Here is a 16,271-nt window from a genome sequence, read left to right as displayed (position 1 = left end):
ACTTTAAATCTCTCCAGTGATGAAGACAGAGGGATTTTCCCCTCAATCCAAACCCTTAAGAAAGAGAGATAGCTGGGCTTCCCCCTCAATTTAAGCCTTAGGACAACAAAAATGGTTACTCTTAATTCAAACCCATAAACGACACTGTCAAGGTTTTCCCCCTCTATTTAAACTGGAAAAAAATGGAATATGGGGATTCCCTGTCAATTAGCACCCCTAACAGCATAGAAAAGGCAGGGACTCTTTCAAATGAGACCATTAAAATTGCAGGGGAAGTGCGTTTCCTCATTATTTGAACGCAAGAAATGACGGAAAAGGAAGCTTTTTCCCATACTTGAAACCCCTTTTCTCTCCATAACCCCTCTTTTTTCTGGGAGTGCTGTGGAAGGTCTGGGGGTTCTAGGGGAGGACTGACATAATAAAAGGGGAAAGTTGAAAGCTCTCCCGTGGAACCCCACATGCTGCCTGGCCTGCTCAGGTGCTGCCCCTTGGCAAGAGGGCTCTTCCCTTGGCATTTTCTCCAAGGGATGCTCCGTGCCTGGGTGGGTCCGGCTGCTCCCTGGTCCCTGCTGGATGTTCCGACCATAGCTCCTGGCAGGTGTGCCCAGGTAGCTGCACTGAAAGCAGCTGCTCACGCAGGGAGCTGCTACACCTAGGAGTGAGGGATGAGGTGAAGAAAGGTCCTGTGGGGTGTTCCCTCCCCTACACAGCCCCTTGCCAGACCCTTAAACAATGGGGTGCCAGATTTTCATTTCAAAGATAATTAACAGTCTTTCCCCTGGCCAAACAGGAATTGCGCTTCCAAAATTGCAAACAGCGAATGATTTCTCACAGACCACACCTGCCGACACCAGAAACTCCCGCAGCCCTTGGAGAGCAGCACGCCTTGAGTGAACAGACATCAACACACAGGGAGGGTGAGGTTGGTTTTACAGGGAAAAAGGGCAGAGGTCAGGTCACGAGGTCTGTGGCCCCAAGTGACTTTCAACATCTTTTCGTTCTGAATGGCACAGGATTAATCCTGGAGCAAAACTGCTGCCAGCAAGAGTTCTGCCTGCCCTGGAAGAGACAAGCACCTCCTCGAAACCAACATCAGGAAGTGTAGAGGGTGAGCCGTGTTTCACAGAGAATAGGGCCAGCAACAGAGTCCAAGAGCCAGGGGCCCCAAAAGAAGGGCCACCCCCTGAAAATCTGAATGAAGAAGGAGGTGTTGTGGACCCAAGCTGCCCTCATGTCGATGAGGAGTTGCCTTGAAGATCCCAAGTACAACTTGCAAATTGACATCAGGAACCAGGACTGGTGAGTTTTCTTTCCCATGGAAAAGGGCCAGAGTATGTGCCCAGGTGCCCCTGGCCCTCAGCTGGCCCCTGACTTCACAAACTCCAAATATCAAAGAACGTATCCCAGACCAAAGCTGTCCCCGCCTCAAACTTGTGCTGCCCTGAGAGTCCCAAGGGAGCCCTACAAACTGACATCAGGAACCTGGACTGGCGAGTTTTCTTTCCCAGGTAAAAGGACCGCTGTTTGTGCTCATGGCCCTGTGCCCACCACTGGGCCTCCTGAAATTCCGAATGGGATGCCAGATGCCTCCCACACCAAAGCTGCCCCTGGCTCTTGGCCTGGCTGCCCTTGCCGTGGTCCTGGGTGGCCCCGGGGTCTCAGTATGGAATATCCTGTGGCTCTGGGATGACATCAGCTCCCTTTGTCTCCTTTTCCATGGCAGATCGCTTCCAGGAGTCCCCGAGTCCTCCCAGCTGCCCCAGTTCCCTCCCAGTGTGCTACCCAATGTTCCCGCTTCCCTCCTGATTTTCCCAGTGTCCCTCCCAGTGTTCCCAGTGCAGGTACTGGACACAGTAGAAGTGGTTCTGTAACTGCTTTGAGCCTTTATTGCCACTATGGGAAGGCTCTGAGGGTTCTCGGGGAGGGCGGGAAGGGATGTGGGGGTCCCAGGGGTGCCACTCTGGGGGTTGGAGGTCCCAGATGGATTCCGGAAGGGGGGCATGGAGTGCTTGAGGGGGTCTCTCAATTGTCACACCGGGAGGGGCCCCAGCGGGTCTGGGGAGGCGGCCCAGGGTGTCCTGGGGGCCACTGGGGATTCTCAGGGATCCCTGGGGACTATTCAGGGGGTCCCAAGAGAGTTCAAGGTGGATCCCTGGGGGATCGTTTTGGGGGGTCGCAGGGGTCAGGGGGATTTCCCAATGAAGATCTGGGGGGGAAGGGGGAGTCCTTCAGGGCCTGGCAGAAGGAGGACAACTAAGCATCACCAAACATGTTACGTCAATCTCCTGATACAATCTAGAGCCCAACTACACCCTGCATTACAAATTTCAAGTCCCCAGGACTTGTGCTATTACAGGCTATGCAGCAGGGCAGAGCAGTTGTGGAACAAATACGTGCAGACACCCGTGACACAGGACAGGGAGAGAGAGCTTTTGAGGAGAAGAAAGGACCGAGAGACCCAAAGAACACAGAGTGCACCAGAGACAAGTGACAGGACACACACCAGAACTGCTCTGCCCTGAGCACCTCAGCACTGTGATCAAAACAGACACTTTCCCTTTAGCTGGCCTAAGGGGATGCTTCTTGCACATCCCTGCCCCCAAAGCTGATCCTAAAGGCCCTCCCATCACCCCGCTTTCACCCCATCTGTGGGCCTTAGCCCTCCACTTATCTCTCTGGCATCTGGGGATGAGAATCCATGTCGCGTGCCAATGGAGGCTGCCTCGCCTGCGGGGAATGTCCTATGGTCACCGGGCTGTGGTCCCGTGCTCAGCTACAATCGAGAACACCAAACATCACTGCATGATCTTAGCTGCACAATGGACAAAACCCAGCAATCCTGCTACTCACCATTCTCCAGAGAATGCTCGGGTCACACACTTTGGCCAGGCTCGGAGGCTGCCACCGTCATCGCAGGGTCTGCCTGGGTTAAGAAGAGACAAAGTGACTCGGCATTGCTGAAACACGAGTGGACCTTGGCTCCCCCTCCCTACCTCGGCGACTCACCGCAACTTCTCAGCCATTGCCAAAGGCAACCCTGATGCAATCTTGAAATACAAAATTTCAAGGCTTCATCACAGAGTCCTGCAATACTTCCCAAGAGCTCACAAGCACAGAAAATCCAGGCCATCAGCTGTTGGTGACAAGGGCTTGGCATACGCTGAGTGGATTCCCTAAAGCACACAAACAACAATGGATGCTTACAATTGCACCAAAACCTGAAACCTGAGCAAGAACAACTGCTTTTGTCCACTGCTCACCTGGCACACTTGGCCTTGACTGCTGCTAACTGCCTGGAGCTCCTAAAAATAAAGGCAAAGAACACAGCTGTAACACGGTCACCCTTTAAGCTGCCCCTGCAAATGCAAACAATGACTGACCTGATCATGGGAAAACCCTCACCCAGGACTGGGGCTCTCTGCCACTGATTGGAGTTGTCAGCACCTGAAAGGAAGTTAGGACTAGTGTCAAAAGGCTGCAGGACAACTTAACAGCACCAAACATATTATGTCAATCTCCCCATATAATCCAGAGCCCAACTACACCCTGCATAACAAATTTCAAGTCCCCAGGACTTGTGCTATTACAGGCTATGCAGCAGGGCAGAGCAGTTGTGGGACAAATACGTGCAGACACCCGTGACACAGGACAGGGAGAGAGAGCTTTTGAGGAGAAGAAAGGACCGAGAGACCCAAAGAACACAGAGTGCACCAGAGACAAGTGACAGGACACACACCAGAACTTCTCTGCCCTGCACACCTCAGCACTTTGATCAAAACAGACACTTTCCCTTTAGGTGGCCTTAGGAGACACTTCTTGGACATCCCCATCTCCAAAACTGACTCAAAAACCCCTCCTGGGGAGTCCCAACCCGGCACCTCTCTTCCATCCCCTCTGTGGGTGGTAGCCCTCCACTTATCTTGCACATATCTGGGGATGCAAATCCCCATCAGGTGCAGAACGAGGCCTCCTGCCTGTCTGGGAAGTTCCAGTTGTCACCAGGTTGTTATCTCTTGCTCTGCCAAGAGAAAGAAAACCAAATGTCAGTGCACTACCTTAACAGCACATGGGGCAGAACCTGACAATTCTGCTACTCACCGTCTCCCAAGAAGTATCGGGCCACACACCTCAGGCGTACTTGGATTCTGACACAGTCATCTCAAGGCACACCTAGGTTAAGGGCAGACAAGGTGACATGGCACTGCTGCAACTTGAGGGTACCCTCGCTCCTCTTCCCTGCCTCACCACAACTCCTTGCCCATTCCTGTGGGTTACCAGGAGGGGACCTTGAAATGCAAAATTGGAAGGCTCTGTCACAGGGTCCTGTAATGCTTCTGGCAAGACCACACGTGCATGAAACCCGGTCCATCAGCCAGGTGGAGACAGAGGTATGAGTACTCTGAGTGGATTCCCTAAAGCACACAAACAACAGTGGATGCTTATAGTTCCACCAAAAACTAAAAGCTGAGCAAAAACAACTGCTTTGGTCCACTGCTCACCTAGCACAATGGGCCTTGACTGCTGCTATCTGCCTGGACCTTCTAAAAATAAAGGCAAAGAACACTGCTGTAACACGGTCACCATTTAGGCTGCCCCTACAAGTGCAAACAATGACTGACCTGATCATGGCAACACCCTCACCCAGGACTGGGGCTCTCTGCCACTGATTGGAGTTGTCAGCACCTGAAAGGAAGTTAGGACTAGTGTCAAATGGCTGCAGGACAACTTAACAGCACCAAACATGTTATGTCAATCTCCTCATACAATCTAGAGCCCAACTACACCCTGCAAATTACAAATTCCAAGTCCCCAGGACTTGTGCTATTACAGGCTGTGCAGCAGGGCAGAGCAGCTGTGGGAAAAATATGTGCAGACACCCGTGACACAGGACAGGATGTGACAAACCAGGGGACAGGACAGGGAGAGAGAGCTCTTGATGAGAAGAATATCTGCAAGGACCGAGAGACCCAAACAACACAGAGGACACCAGAGACATGTGACAGGACACACATCAGAACTGCTCTGCCCTGCATGCCTCAGCACTAAGATCAAAACAGACACTTTTCACCTTTAGATGGTCTAAGGAGACACTTCTTGGACATCCCCAATTCCAAACTGACTGAAAAACCCCTCCTGGGGAGTCCCAACCTGGCACCTCGCTTATCACGCCTCTCTGTGGGTCATAACCCTCCACTTATCTTGCACATATCTGGGGATGCAAATCCCTGTTGGGTGCAGAAGAACGCCGTCTCCCTGTCTGGTAAGTTCCAGCTGTCACCTCTTGGTCTGCCAAGGGAAAGAAAACTAAACATCAGTGCACAATCTGAACAGCACATCGGCCAAAACCTGGTAAATCTGCTACTCACCATCCTCCTCAGAATGCCCGGGTTCTTGGCCCTCACGCTTTGGGCGTGCTTGGATTCTGACACCGTCATCGCAGGGGACACCTGGGTTAAGGGCAGACAAGGTGACATGGCATTGCTGAAACACCAGTGGAATCTCATTCCTCCCCGACTCACTGCAACACCTTGGCCATTCCTCAGGGCTACCAGGATGGGACCTTGAAATGCAGGATTGGAAGGCTCCATCACAGGGTCCTGTAATGCTTCCAGCGAGATCCAAAGTGCATGAAACCTGGTCCATCAGCCAGTTGGTAACGGAGGTATGCACACTCCGAGTTGATTCCCTAAAGCACACAATCAAGAATGAATGCTTAGAATTGCACCAAAAATTGAGACCTGAGCAAAACCAACTGTTTCTGTCCACTGCTCACCTGGCACACTTGGCCTTGACTGCTGCTACCTGTCTGGACCTCCTAAAAATAAAGGCAAAGAACACTGCTGTAACACAGTCACCATTTAGGCTGCCCCTGCAAATGCAAACAATGACTGACCTGATCATGGGAAAATCCTCACACAAGACTGGGGCTCTCTGCCACTGATTGGAGTTGTCAGCAACTTGAAAGGAAGTTAGGACTAGTGTCAAATGGCTGCAGGACAAATTAGCATCACAAAACATATTAAGGCAATCTCCTGATACAATCTAGAGCCCAACTACACCCTGCATTACAAATTTCAAGTCCCCAGGACTTGTGCTATTACAGGCTATGCAGAAGACAGAGCAGTTGTGGGACAAATACGTGCAGACACCCGTGACACAGGACAGGGAGAGAGAGCTTTTGAGGAGAAGAAAGGACCGAGAGACCCAAAGAACACAGAGTGCACCAGAGACAAGTGGCGGGACACACACCAGAACTTCTCTGCCCTGCACACCTCAGCACTTTAATCAAAACAGACACTTTCCCTTTAGGTGGCCTTAGGAGACACTTCTTAGATATCCCCATCTCCAAAACTGACTCAAAAACCCCTCCTGGGGAGTCCCAACCCGGCACCTCTCTTCCATCCCCTCTGTGGGTGGTAGCCCTCCACTTATCTTGCACATATCTGGGGATGCAAATCCCCATCAGGTGCAGAACGAGGCCTCCTGCCTGTCTGGGAAGTTCCAGTTGTCACCAGGTTGTTATCTCTTGCTCTGCCAAGAGAAAGAAAACCAAATGTCAGTGCACTACCTTAACAGCACATGGGGCAGAACCTGACAATTCTGCTACTCACCGTCTCCCAAGAAGTATCGGGCCACACACCTCAGGCGTGCTTGGATTCTGACACCGTCATCTCAAGGCACACCTAGGTTAAGGGCAGACAAGGTGACATGGCACTGCTGCAACTTAAGTGTACCCTCGCTCCTCTTCCCTGCCTCACCGCAACTCCTTGCCCATTCCTGTGGGTTACCAGGAGGGGACCTTGAAATGCAAAATTGGAAGGCTCTGTCACAGGGTCCTGTAATGCTTCTGGCAAGACCACACGTGCATGAAACCCGGTCCATCAGCCAGGTGGAGACAGAGGTATGAGTACTCTGAGTGGATTCCCTAAAGCACACAAACAACAGTGGATGCTTATAGTTCCACAAAAAATAAAAGCTGAGCAAAAACAACTGCTTTGGTCCACTGCTCACCTAGCACAATGGGCCTTGACTGCTGCTATCTGCCTGGACCTTCTAAAAATAAAGGCAAAGAACACTGCTGTAACACGGTCACCCTTTAGGCTGCTCCTGCAAGTGCAAACAATGACTGACCTGATCATGGCAACACCCTCACCCAGGACTGGGGCTCTCTGCCACTGATTGGAGTTGTCAGCACCTGAAAGGAAGTTAGGACTAGTGTCAAAAGGCTGCAGGACAACTTAACAGCACCAAACATGTTATGTCAATCTCCCCATATAATCCAGAGCCCAACTACACCCTGCATTACAAATTTCAAGTCCCCAGGACTTGTGCTATTACAGGCTATGCAGCAGGGCAGAGCAGTTGTGGGACAGATACGTGCAGACACCCATGACACAGGACAGGGAGAGAGAGCTTTTGAGGAGAAGAAAGGACCGAGAGACCCAAAGAACACAGAGTGCACCAGAGACAAGTGACAGGACACACACCAGAACTGCTCTGCCCTGAGCACCTCAGCACTGTGATCAAAACAGACACTTTTTGTCTTTAGATGGCCTTAGGAGATGCTTCTTGCACATCCCCACTCCCAAAGCTCATTCGAAAGGCCCTCCCAGCACCCCACTTTCACCCCCTCTGCGGGCCTTAGCCCTCCACTTATCTCTCTGGCATCTGGGGATGAGAATCCACGTCGCCTGGCAATGGAGGCTGCTTCGCCTGCGGGGAATGTCCTATGGTCACCGGGCTGTGGTCCCGTGCTCAGCTACAATCGAGAACACCAAACATCACTGCACGATCTCAGCCGCACAGCAGCCACAACTCAGCAATTCTGCTGCTCACCATTATTCTCCTGAGAACGCCGGGCTCCTCGGGCCGCACGCTTCGCCCACGCCCTCCTGGCAGGGTCTGCCTGGCTGAAGAGCAGGCGAGGTGAGGTGGCGTTCCCAAAACTCGAGTGGACCCTGGTCCCCCTCACTAGTAGTTCCCCCACTTACAGCAACTCCTCGGCCGCTCCTGAGGCTCCCTGGTGCCACCTTCTAGTGACAAAGATCAAGGCTTCGTCGCAGAGCCGCGTGCCGCTCCCCGAATTCCCAGGAGAGCGAAGGAGCGGCTCTGCGGCCGCTTGCAGGGGGGACTCGCTGGTACACGAGTGGACTGCCTAACACACACAAACATGAATGGATACTGAGAGTTGCAGCAGAGACACTACAGCTGCAGGCACACAAATCCATAAATAAATAAACTAATGAAATGCAAAAATTCTACCAAAATATTAATTTTATTTACCCAGTATCCAAATTGCCAAATAGATTAACAGAGACACCCTGTCCTATCCCCTCAATTACACCTCTAAAATCTATGCCAAACAAATCCTGAAAACTAAGAAAACCCTGCCTGTATTGAAATAAAAACAAAAAAAAGTCTTGTAAACGTTATAAATTCGTTAACCTAACACATCAGAACCATAAAAATATTAAACCTTTATGAACACCAGTATGCACTACCCTCGTTTCAACGTATAAAAGTAAAGCTATCCCTACTACTAACCTAACACAAATATCACAAAATATAGCAGTAAGAAAAGAAAAAAAAAATAATCCTCACTATAACTAGAATATAAATTTTTTATTTTAAGCCAAAAAAATTCATACATTCTAAATAGGAACTTCCTCAAAATCAAGTATTTCAATAAACCCAAAAAACTCTAACATATTTCAAATAACTACAAAAAGGCTAAAAAACATAAAACAATCAAGCAACCCACCACAACTATCTAAAACTATCTACAATAAACCTTCTTTAAAAAAACCCAACAAATACTCCTTACCACCTCAACAATACATCACCAGCGACACCAAACAACTCAAAATACTCTAACTCCCATCCAAAAAATGCCCTATCAACTGAAACACTAAAACTCATCTAAAACACCCGCTTACCCTTCAATAACCTCCTCTAACTTACACACAAATCTAAAACCAATAAGAATTAACTATAAACTATCATACCTTAAAGAACTCCACCATTAAACACTACCGTACCAGACTTACTATAAATCAAAAACCCCAAAAAAACACACCACTGTTAACATCACCAAAACATTTTTCTCTATTCCTCTAACAACCAAATACAAACCTTGATTTACCTTCACTTGAAAAACATACAATACATCTACAACCAACTGCCCCAAAAATAAGAACACAGTCCTACCATCCAGCATAAATTCATCCAAATGAAACTTAAAAAAATAAAGCTCCAAAACATCTGTAATAATCCAGCAACATTAGATGAAAAGTATAACAAAAATACTTTTAAAATCATCCAAATTCTTCTAAAAGACTATTACACCACAAAAAAAAAAAAAAAAAAAAAAGCAAAATCAAAAAGCATCAAAGTTCCACCAATTTCATCAAAAACAGCCAGAATGGCTCCACGAGCCAACAAAAAAAAACCCCAACCTACAAGAAAATGCCAAACCACCTCAGAAACAAACAATAAAACACAGCCCCTCTTACCATGGTATTATTTTAGTACTATGATTAAAATACACATTCTATACAAAAATGTCCTCTACCCTGCCATCAATGCCACATAAAGCAAATAAATTAACTGTTATCATACAGGACATCCATATAAAAAAATCTCAATCGCCCTAAAACCTTAAAAATAATTAAAAATTAACCCCAAAATGAAAACTTTAACAAAAGAAACCCAAAAACAAACAACAGAGACTAAAAATACACCACCATAGAACTAACTACCAGCAAAAACAACCCCACACTACACTCTTTTCACTAACAGTTGTCAGTGAGACACATCACAAAAATGAAACAAAAATAAAAATCAGCCCTAGAGAAACCCACAAAACAAATCACAAAACCCACTAGAAAAAGAAGTCCAACCAACTTACTAAACGTCAAACCATACAACAGACCCTGAAAGCTGCTAAAAATTAAAACCGTACCTCTACACTAACTCAAAGAGTAACCAGTATTCTGCTAAGTTAGCTTTAAAAATCAAAGTAATAAAGGAGATTAACAAAAACCTAAACCACTAGACAATAAAAAGAGAAGCACCCACATAAATAACTACCTAAAAAAATCCACTGTATAAATACACAAGTTCCTAAAAAAAAACACTAATAAAAAGCAACCAACAAATACATCAAACTGAAACAAAAACCCAAATAAATACAGTAACAACAACAAAAAATTATTCCTAACTCAATAAACCCATAATGCCTCAAACCATCAAAATACAAATACCACAGCAGAGCTTCACAGGGGGAGCGGCCGCCCATTCTCTTCCCTCTCGCAGCCCAGCACGGCACCGCTCGGGGTGCCGCGGCGAGGGGAGTGCCTGCCGCGTCACAACAAGAAATAAACACGTCACCAAAAGAGAAATGTAACCACAAACAATAAGTCCCAAATTACCGGTAACAATAAAACGTCCAGAACAATTAAACAAACCAAATGAATAAAACCTCTATCGGAAAATTTAAAAAATGCAATTACCAAGATTAAAAAAAAACCTCACTAATTCACTACAGCACACTACCTCAAGCCCACCAAAACTAACACTACATACTCATGCGAATAAAAGCCACCACAACCTAATTAAAAACCAACCCTGTACTTCAGGCTACGACCCATAAAAATCAGTGTAAAACCTTAAAAAAACATATCCTTTAAGAAGATAACTACAATCATTTTCACAATATGAAAATAATCAAAACAAAACAAACATCCAACATATCGCACAAAAAAAAAAAAATCCAACAACAAACTCAATCCAATAAAACCCTTGTCACAGCACCTGAACCAAGAACCGTAACAACCAACAAGTACACCGTGACCGTTCTCATACACCAACTACGAACAAAAGAAAACGACCCAAAAAATTCCTCAGGAGCGCCTCAAAAGCAGCGCAGCGAGGGAGGCTGGAAGATGCGAAGCCGCGCTCCCGGCCCCGGGCGCAGCGCGGCTCCGGCAGGAAAGCGGCTCCTCCGGCAGGCAGAGGCGGCGCCGCGCCGGCAGACCCCCGCCCGCTGCCCCCGGCCCGGCGGGGCCGGCACCGGGCCCGGGGGGCCCCGGCGGCGCCCGAGCCCCGCGCCCGGAGCGGACGGAGCGGCGGCACCGGCCGGCACCGGCCCCGCCCGCGCCGCCTCCCCCGCCCGCCGGCCCGGCCAAAGCTCCGCTCGGCTCCGCACGGCTCGCACCGGCGCGGCTCCGGCGGGCCCGCGGCAGCCCAGCCGCGCCCAGCTCCCCTTCCGCCCCGGCCAGCCCCGGCACTGCCGGCAGGGCTCCGCGCCTGACCCTTCGCTGCCGGGCCGGGGGCAGAAGAAGCGCCCCGAATGCAGCGGCACAGCCCGACCCCCGCCCTGCCAGCGCTGCCACGGCTGCAGCTCCCTTCCTCTGCAGCCCCGACTCTGACGCCACGCTCCGGCGCTCACCTCACCCCAACAAGGGAAAAGAAATGTAGGCTCCCCTTCAACTGCGTCCCCTAGAAGAGAAGAAAAGAAGCGCCTTGCCTCAAACCATGGCAAAAGGGGGCTTTTTACCTCAGTCCAAACCCCTTAAAAGGGGGGACAACAGGACTGCCCCCTCCAATTCAACCTCAGGATGACGAAATTTCAAAGGGAAAGGGGAAAAATCCCCGCTACAAAGGCGCACCGGCTCACCTCCTTGGCTGCTGCTTCTCGACACAAAGATTTGTCCCTCGGCCCCTCCTTTGAGCAATGCTCCACGTATCCAGGTGGGGATCCAGGTGATCCCCCGGACCCTGTCCGAAGCGCTCACCGTCCTTCCAGGAGACAGCCCCGGGAGCCCCCCAAAAACTCCTCTCCTCCAGCAGCTCCGTGCAAAAGAGATGTGAGGAAAACCCCCTAAATCAGCCACCGAAGGAGCCGCCCCCTCCTCATCATCCTCACAGCTCACACCTGCCGCTGTTGCCACTCTCCAACAGCGTCTCTCCATCTCCAGCACGCATCCCAGTTCTCACAGACACAGATCCAACAGAAATCTGCTACGGGTGTCCGATTTCCTTAATCCATCTGGTTACACAATTAAAAAATATATATATACCAAACATCCTGATCCAGTCTCAGTCACAAGCCCAGCCCCAGCATCCATGTCAGAGGCATAAAAGGGATGTGGCAGCAAGAACCCCACAGTCCCTGTGCCAGCCCTTCGGATCCTATGGAGTGTGCAGCCCCCTTTCCCAGCCCTGCAGTGATTACAGCAGCCGCCCTACAAATCCCCTTTCCCAGCCCCAGTGATTTCAGCTCTTCACCCACAAGCTTTATTTCACTGCCATCTCTTCCGTTTCACTTCCTCCTCAACACCTTCCCAGCAGTGCTACGTAACACTGCTTCTGGCTCTCAGGGCAGGATCTTTGCTTTTGCTTTAGCTCTGTATGGTTTCAGTTCAGCTCTTGAGCCCATATTCCTGCCCCATCCTAACCATCCCTCCCCCAGTAACTGCTCTACACTCTCTATCAGAGCCCTTGAAGCAATTTCAGCTCCAGCCATGCAATTCCCATCCCAGCTCCATATTCCCTATCCCAGCTGCACAGGGGTTTTACCCCGAACCCTACCACATTTCTGTGTCCTCCGGCTCTGCTGCCTCAGCTCCAGCTCCTCAGCTTCCTACTGCCTGCATCTAAAAGCTGCTCCTGCTTCTCACTGCTGCTTGGAGCTGTTGATAAGGGCAGAAATCAGTTACTGTCATAATGTCAATGCCTCTTGCAGCTATCCCACCCACCCTAATGGGATCCCAACTTTAGGGACCCCTGAGCCCTGAAGCCAAACATCTACCTTCCCCCACAGCCTGGGTTTCAGCCGAGCACCTCCCCAAAGGCCCCCTCACCTCCCCCAGGCAGCCCCAGGGGCTGGGAATAGCCACCGGGCCCCTGCTCCCACATCCCCATAGGTACCCTTGTGCTGCTGCGTGGGCCCTGGAACCCTCCGAGCCCCCACATCCTCAGCCTCTGCTTGGTACCACGGGGCAGGAGCTGGGAACCCCCAGGCATCTCCTGCAGGCCCTGCACTGCGGCTCCATGCCCCTCTCCCAGGGCATTTATCCAACTCCAGCCCCAGCATTTCCACTGCTCCACATTGTTTTGGGCTTGACTCGTGCCAAAGTCCTTATTCCACACCCTGAGCCTTTATGTCTCCGGTGACCTCACAACCCGTGATTCAGCACCAGCCGCACAACCCTTACTAAATCAAAATCGGAAAAAGAAAACAAACAGAAACAAATTAAACTTAATAAAACGAACAAAACAATGAAGTAATGCAATATAGATAAAATTATTAAGTAAAATCAAAATCAAATAGTAAGAAAGCAAACAACCGGCTTTATTCCCAGTATTCTCAATGTTACTTTAAATCCAGAAAGCGCGAAAGGGCTACTCCCCAGTGACAGCAGCCGGTCCCCCCTGCGCCACGCCAGGCCCCGCACCAGCCTCTGGCCGCCCGAGCCGGGCAGGGCGCGGCGCAAACAACTGGACACCGCCGGCCCCCGGACGCCGCCGCAGGCAGACGCGGGAGTCGCGTGCGTGCTCACCAGCGCTCCTCGGATCGGCAGCCGCGGGGGACCCGTCCCGGCGCAGCGGCGCTCCTCCTCGGAACGCGCTTCCGCAGCTCCCGTCGCCTCCAGCCCCGCCGCCGAACTGACGCCCCCGCCTCCCCCACGCGCGCTACTTATGCCTCAGAGCCGGGCCAGCCAGCCAATCACAACCCGAGGCAGCGCCGGCCCCACCAATCCGAGCCCGCCCATTCCCGCCGCGCTCGGCTCGCGACCACCCCGCGCTCCCCTCACGCGCCGCTCCCGCCGCCGCCATTGCAGGGGCCGGGTCCGCCCGCTCCCCGCCGTCAGCCCGTTTCCCTGGGAGAAATCCCGGCCGGCGCCTGACGGGGAGCTCCCGCCCGCCCTTCCCGGCCCCAGCGCCTGCCGAGGTTGCGGCAGCAGGGATAGCGCTCCGCCGGCTCCCAAAGCGGCGCCGGGAGCGGCGCCTCAAGCGCACGGGGGAGCGGGGCCAGGCTGAGGAGTCGGGCCGCGACTGAGCGGGCCGAAATCGCAGGAACCGCGCCCGGATTGGAAGGGCGGCCGGGATTGGACAGGGCGGAGAAAGGCGGGCCGGGATTGGCGGGGCTCGGGAGCTGCGCGGCCGGGCCCGTGGCAGCATGGGGCGGAGCCCGCGCTGCTCGAAGGGCCCGCGGGCGCCCCGGGTCCCGCTCGGAGACCCCCTGTCCCCTTCTCGGCCCGTGCTCGTGCCCGGCTCCCGGCGAAAAGGGCCCCGCAGAGCCCGAACTGCAGCCGCCCGTCGGCACTCGGGGCAGGGGAGAGGCGCAGCCCGGCAATGGTTCCGGGCGGCAAAGGCGGACTCCGCGCTAGCAGCTCGGATCGGGGAGCGGCGGCGACGCGGCGGGGAGGCGGCTCGGTGGCGGGGAGTGGGGAGGGCGCGCAAAAACAGTGAAGTGCCCGCGTCCCCCTGCCCGCCCTCCGCCTGTTGCGAGCCCGCTGCTCACCCTCTTTCTCCCCACACAGTCGTCGGATGCTATAGAGGGGACAATAATATTGACGTTCACATTCATAGATCAGCTTTTTGCAGCACAAGTATTTCGATATGGTACAACTTACTTTTAACTGCTTTGTATAGTATAATTTTTATAATAAAACCCCTACCTACTACCAAATAGAAAATAAAAATCCCCTTTATTCTAAACTATATTTAATTATTTCTATATTTCTATTTTTGATTTTTACAAGTACTTATCTATCACAACATATTGAGGTACTATATTTCGATATATAATATTTATGACACGTAATGTGTTATAATAAGACACATACAGTAAAATACGCATTACGTACTGTATTGATTCCTATTGTTTTGTAGTATTCATATATCCACACATATTAATTATACATTTCTAGATGGATATTTATATTATATAAACATATAAAATACTCTACAGCAAACAATATAATACCTAATAGTAATGGATAGCATTATTTATGTTACATGTTTAATTTATAGGTTTGCCGTTTATATTTAAAATTGAAGTTTTATATTCCCATTTTCATGTTTATGCATTTGTTTTGTTTCATTAGAGTTCTAGTTAAAACACTGCAGTTATAATCGAATTCCTAAAAATAAAATGCCAAAACAAACAGCATCAAATTCCCACCAGTACCGTCCAACAAATTCAGAAAGGCTCCACCAGCCAGCCAACTACCAGCAAAAAAACCCGCACTACACTCCTTTTACTAGCAGCTCTTATCACGTCACAAAAACGAAACAAACATTTTAAAAAAGACAGATAGAAACCCACACAGCAAATCACAAAAACCACTAAAAAGAAAAGAGCGGGTGGGTGGCGAATGAGGGGAGGGAGTCACGCTGGGTGCCGTCCCGCAGAGGGACCCAAAGCTGCCCCAAAATTCCCAGGGAGGGGTGTGTGTAGAATACCAAAACCTGGCAAGTGTTTCGTTTTTATAGCTATTGGTAAAGAACAGGAATCTATGGCTAAACTCATTTGGAAAGAAGCCCTCTCTCTATCCACTCATTTGTACCCACGAATGTAGGAAACTCTGACTGGGGACGGGCAGTAGTTTTGAAAATCATGCCCTAGCGTTTTTCTCTAGGAACGAACCAAGCGAGTGCCCTGAAACCAGCGGAGCAAGGGGCTGAAGGGAACAGAAAGGGCTCCCGGCACCTTTTGCCTCCGTTCTCAGCTATTCCCCAAAACGTGTCGCAGTCCTGGAAGAGGCGTTTGCCATGCAGCCTGCCAAAATAAAGACCTGTCAAATCCTAGCTCTGCCTTTTGTTTAACGTGTTCTTACTTCCTATTTATGTCATCACAGAAAGCAAGGAAGGAAGAAATGTGACTGGTTCCCACTATTGCTCCGTGCAGGCATTTTTAAAGGCTGCTGTACTTCTATCCTCTTTTTCCCCTCCAAGCTTGACTTTTCCCCTCCTTTTTCGAGGTCTGCTGCTTTGGGTGTCCCAAGGAGGGCTGAGTTCCTCGGCAGGGGTCTTAGGAATTGGTGCTGATTCTGCTTTTTGCAAAGGTGTATCAAAGTGTGCCAGCAAAAGGACTGTTTTCTCCAGGGGAAAGCTTTCTCTCAATGACCATCAATGCATGTACGTGCTTTAATCGTGTACCCAGATGGATTAAGAAAAGACAACACCCGTAGCAGATTTCCAATGGATCAGTGTCTGTGAGAAGTGGGCTGTGTGCTGGAGATGGAGAGACGCTGTTGGAGGGT

The 16,271-nt window shown here is 50.5% G+C and overlaps 1 pseudogene across 1 annotated transcript in view; it reads left to right on the top strand.

Annotated features, from left to right (window-relative positions):
• The window catches only part of LOC146767747 (uncharacterized), a 28,413-nt pseudogene extending 19,987 nt beyond the window's left edge, over positions 1-8,426 (top strand). Inside the window, exon 6 of the transcript XR_014953489.1 lies at positions 791-8,426. The product of XR_014953489.1 is annotated as an uncharacterized LOC146767747 (transcript). The remainder of the gene's footprint in view (positions 1-790) is intronic.
• Positions 8,427-16,271: the final 7,845 nt, after the last annotated feature.

Source organism: Lonchura striata, chromosome 3 (assembly GCF_050655825.1).
Source record: "Lonchura striata isolate lonStrDom1 chromosome 3, ASM5065582v1, whole genome shotgun sequence".
In the NCBI taxonomy this organism is placed as follows: domain Eukaryota; kingdom Metazoa; phylum Chordata; class Aves; order Passeriformes; family Estrildidae; genus Lonchura; species Lonchura striata.
Note: the sequence above shows the minus strand (reverse complement) of the source record. Positions and strands in the feature narration are given on the sequence as shown.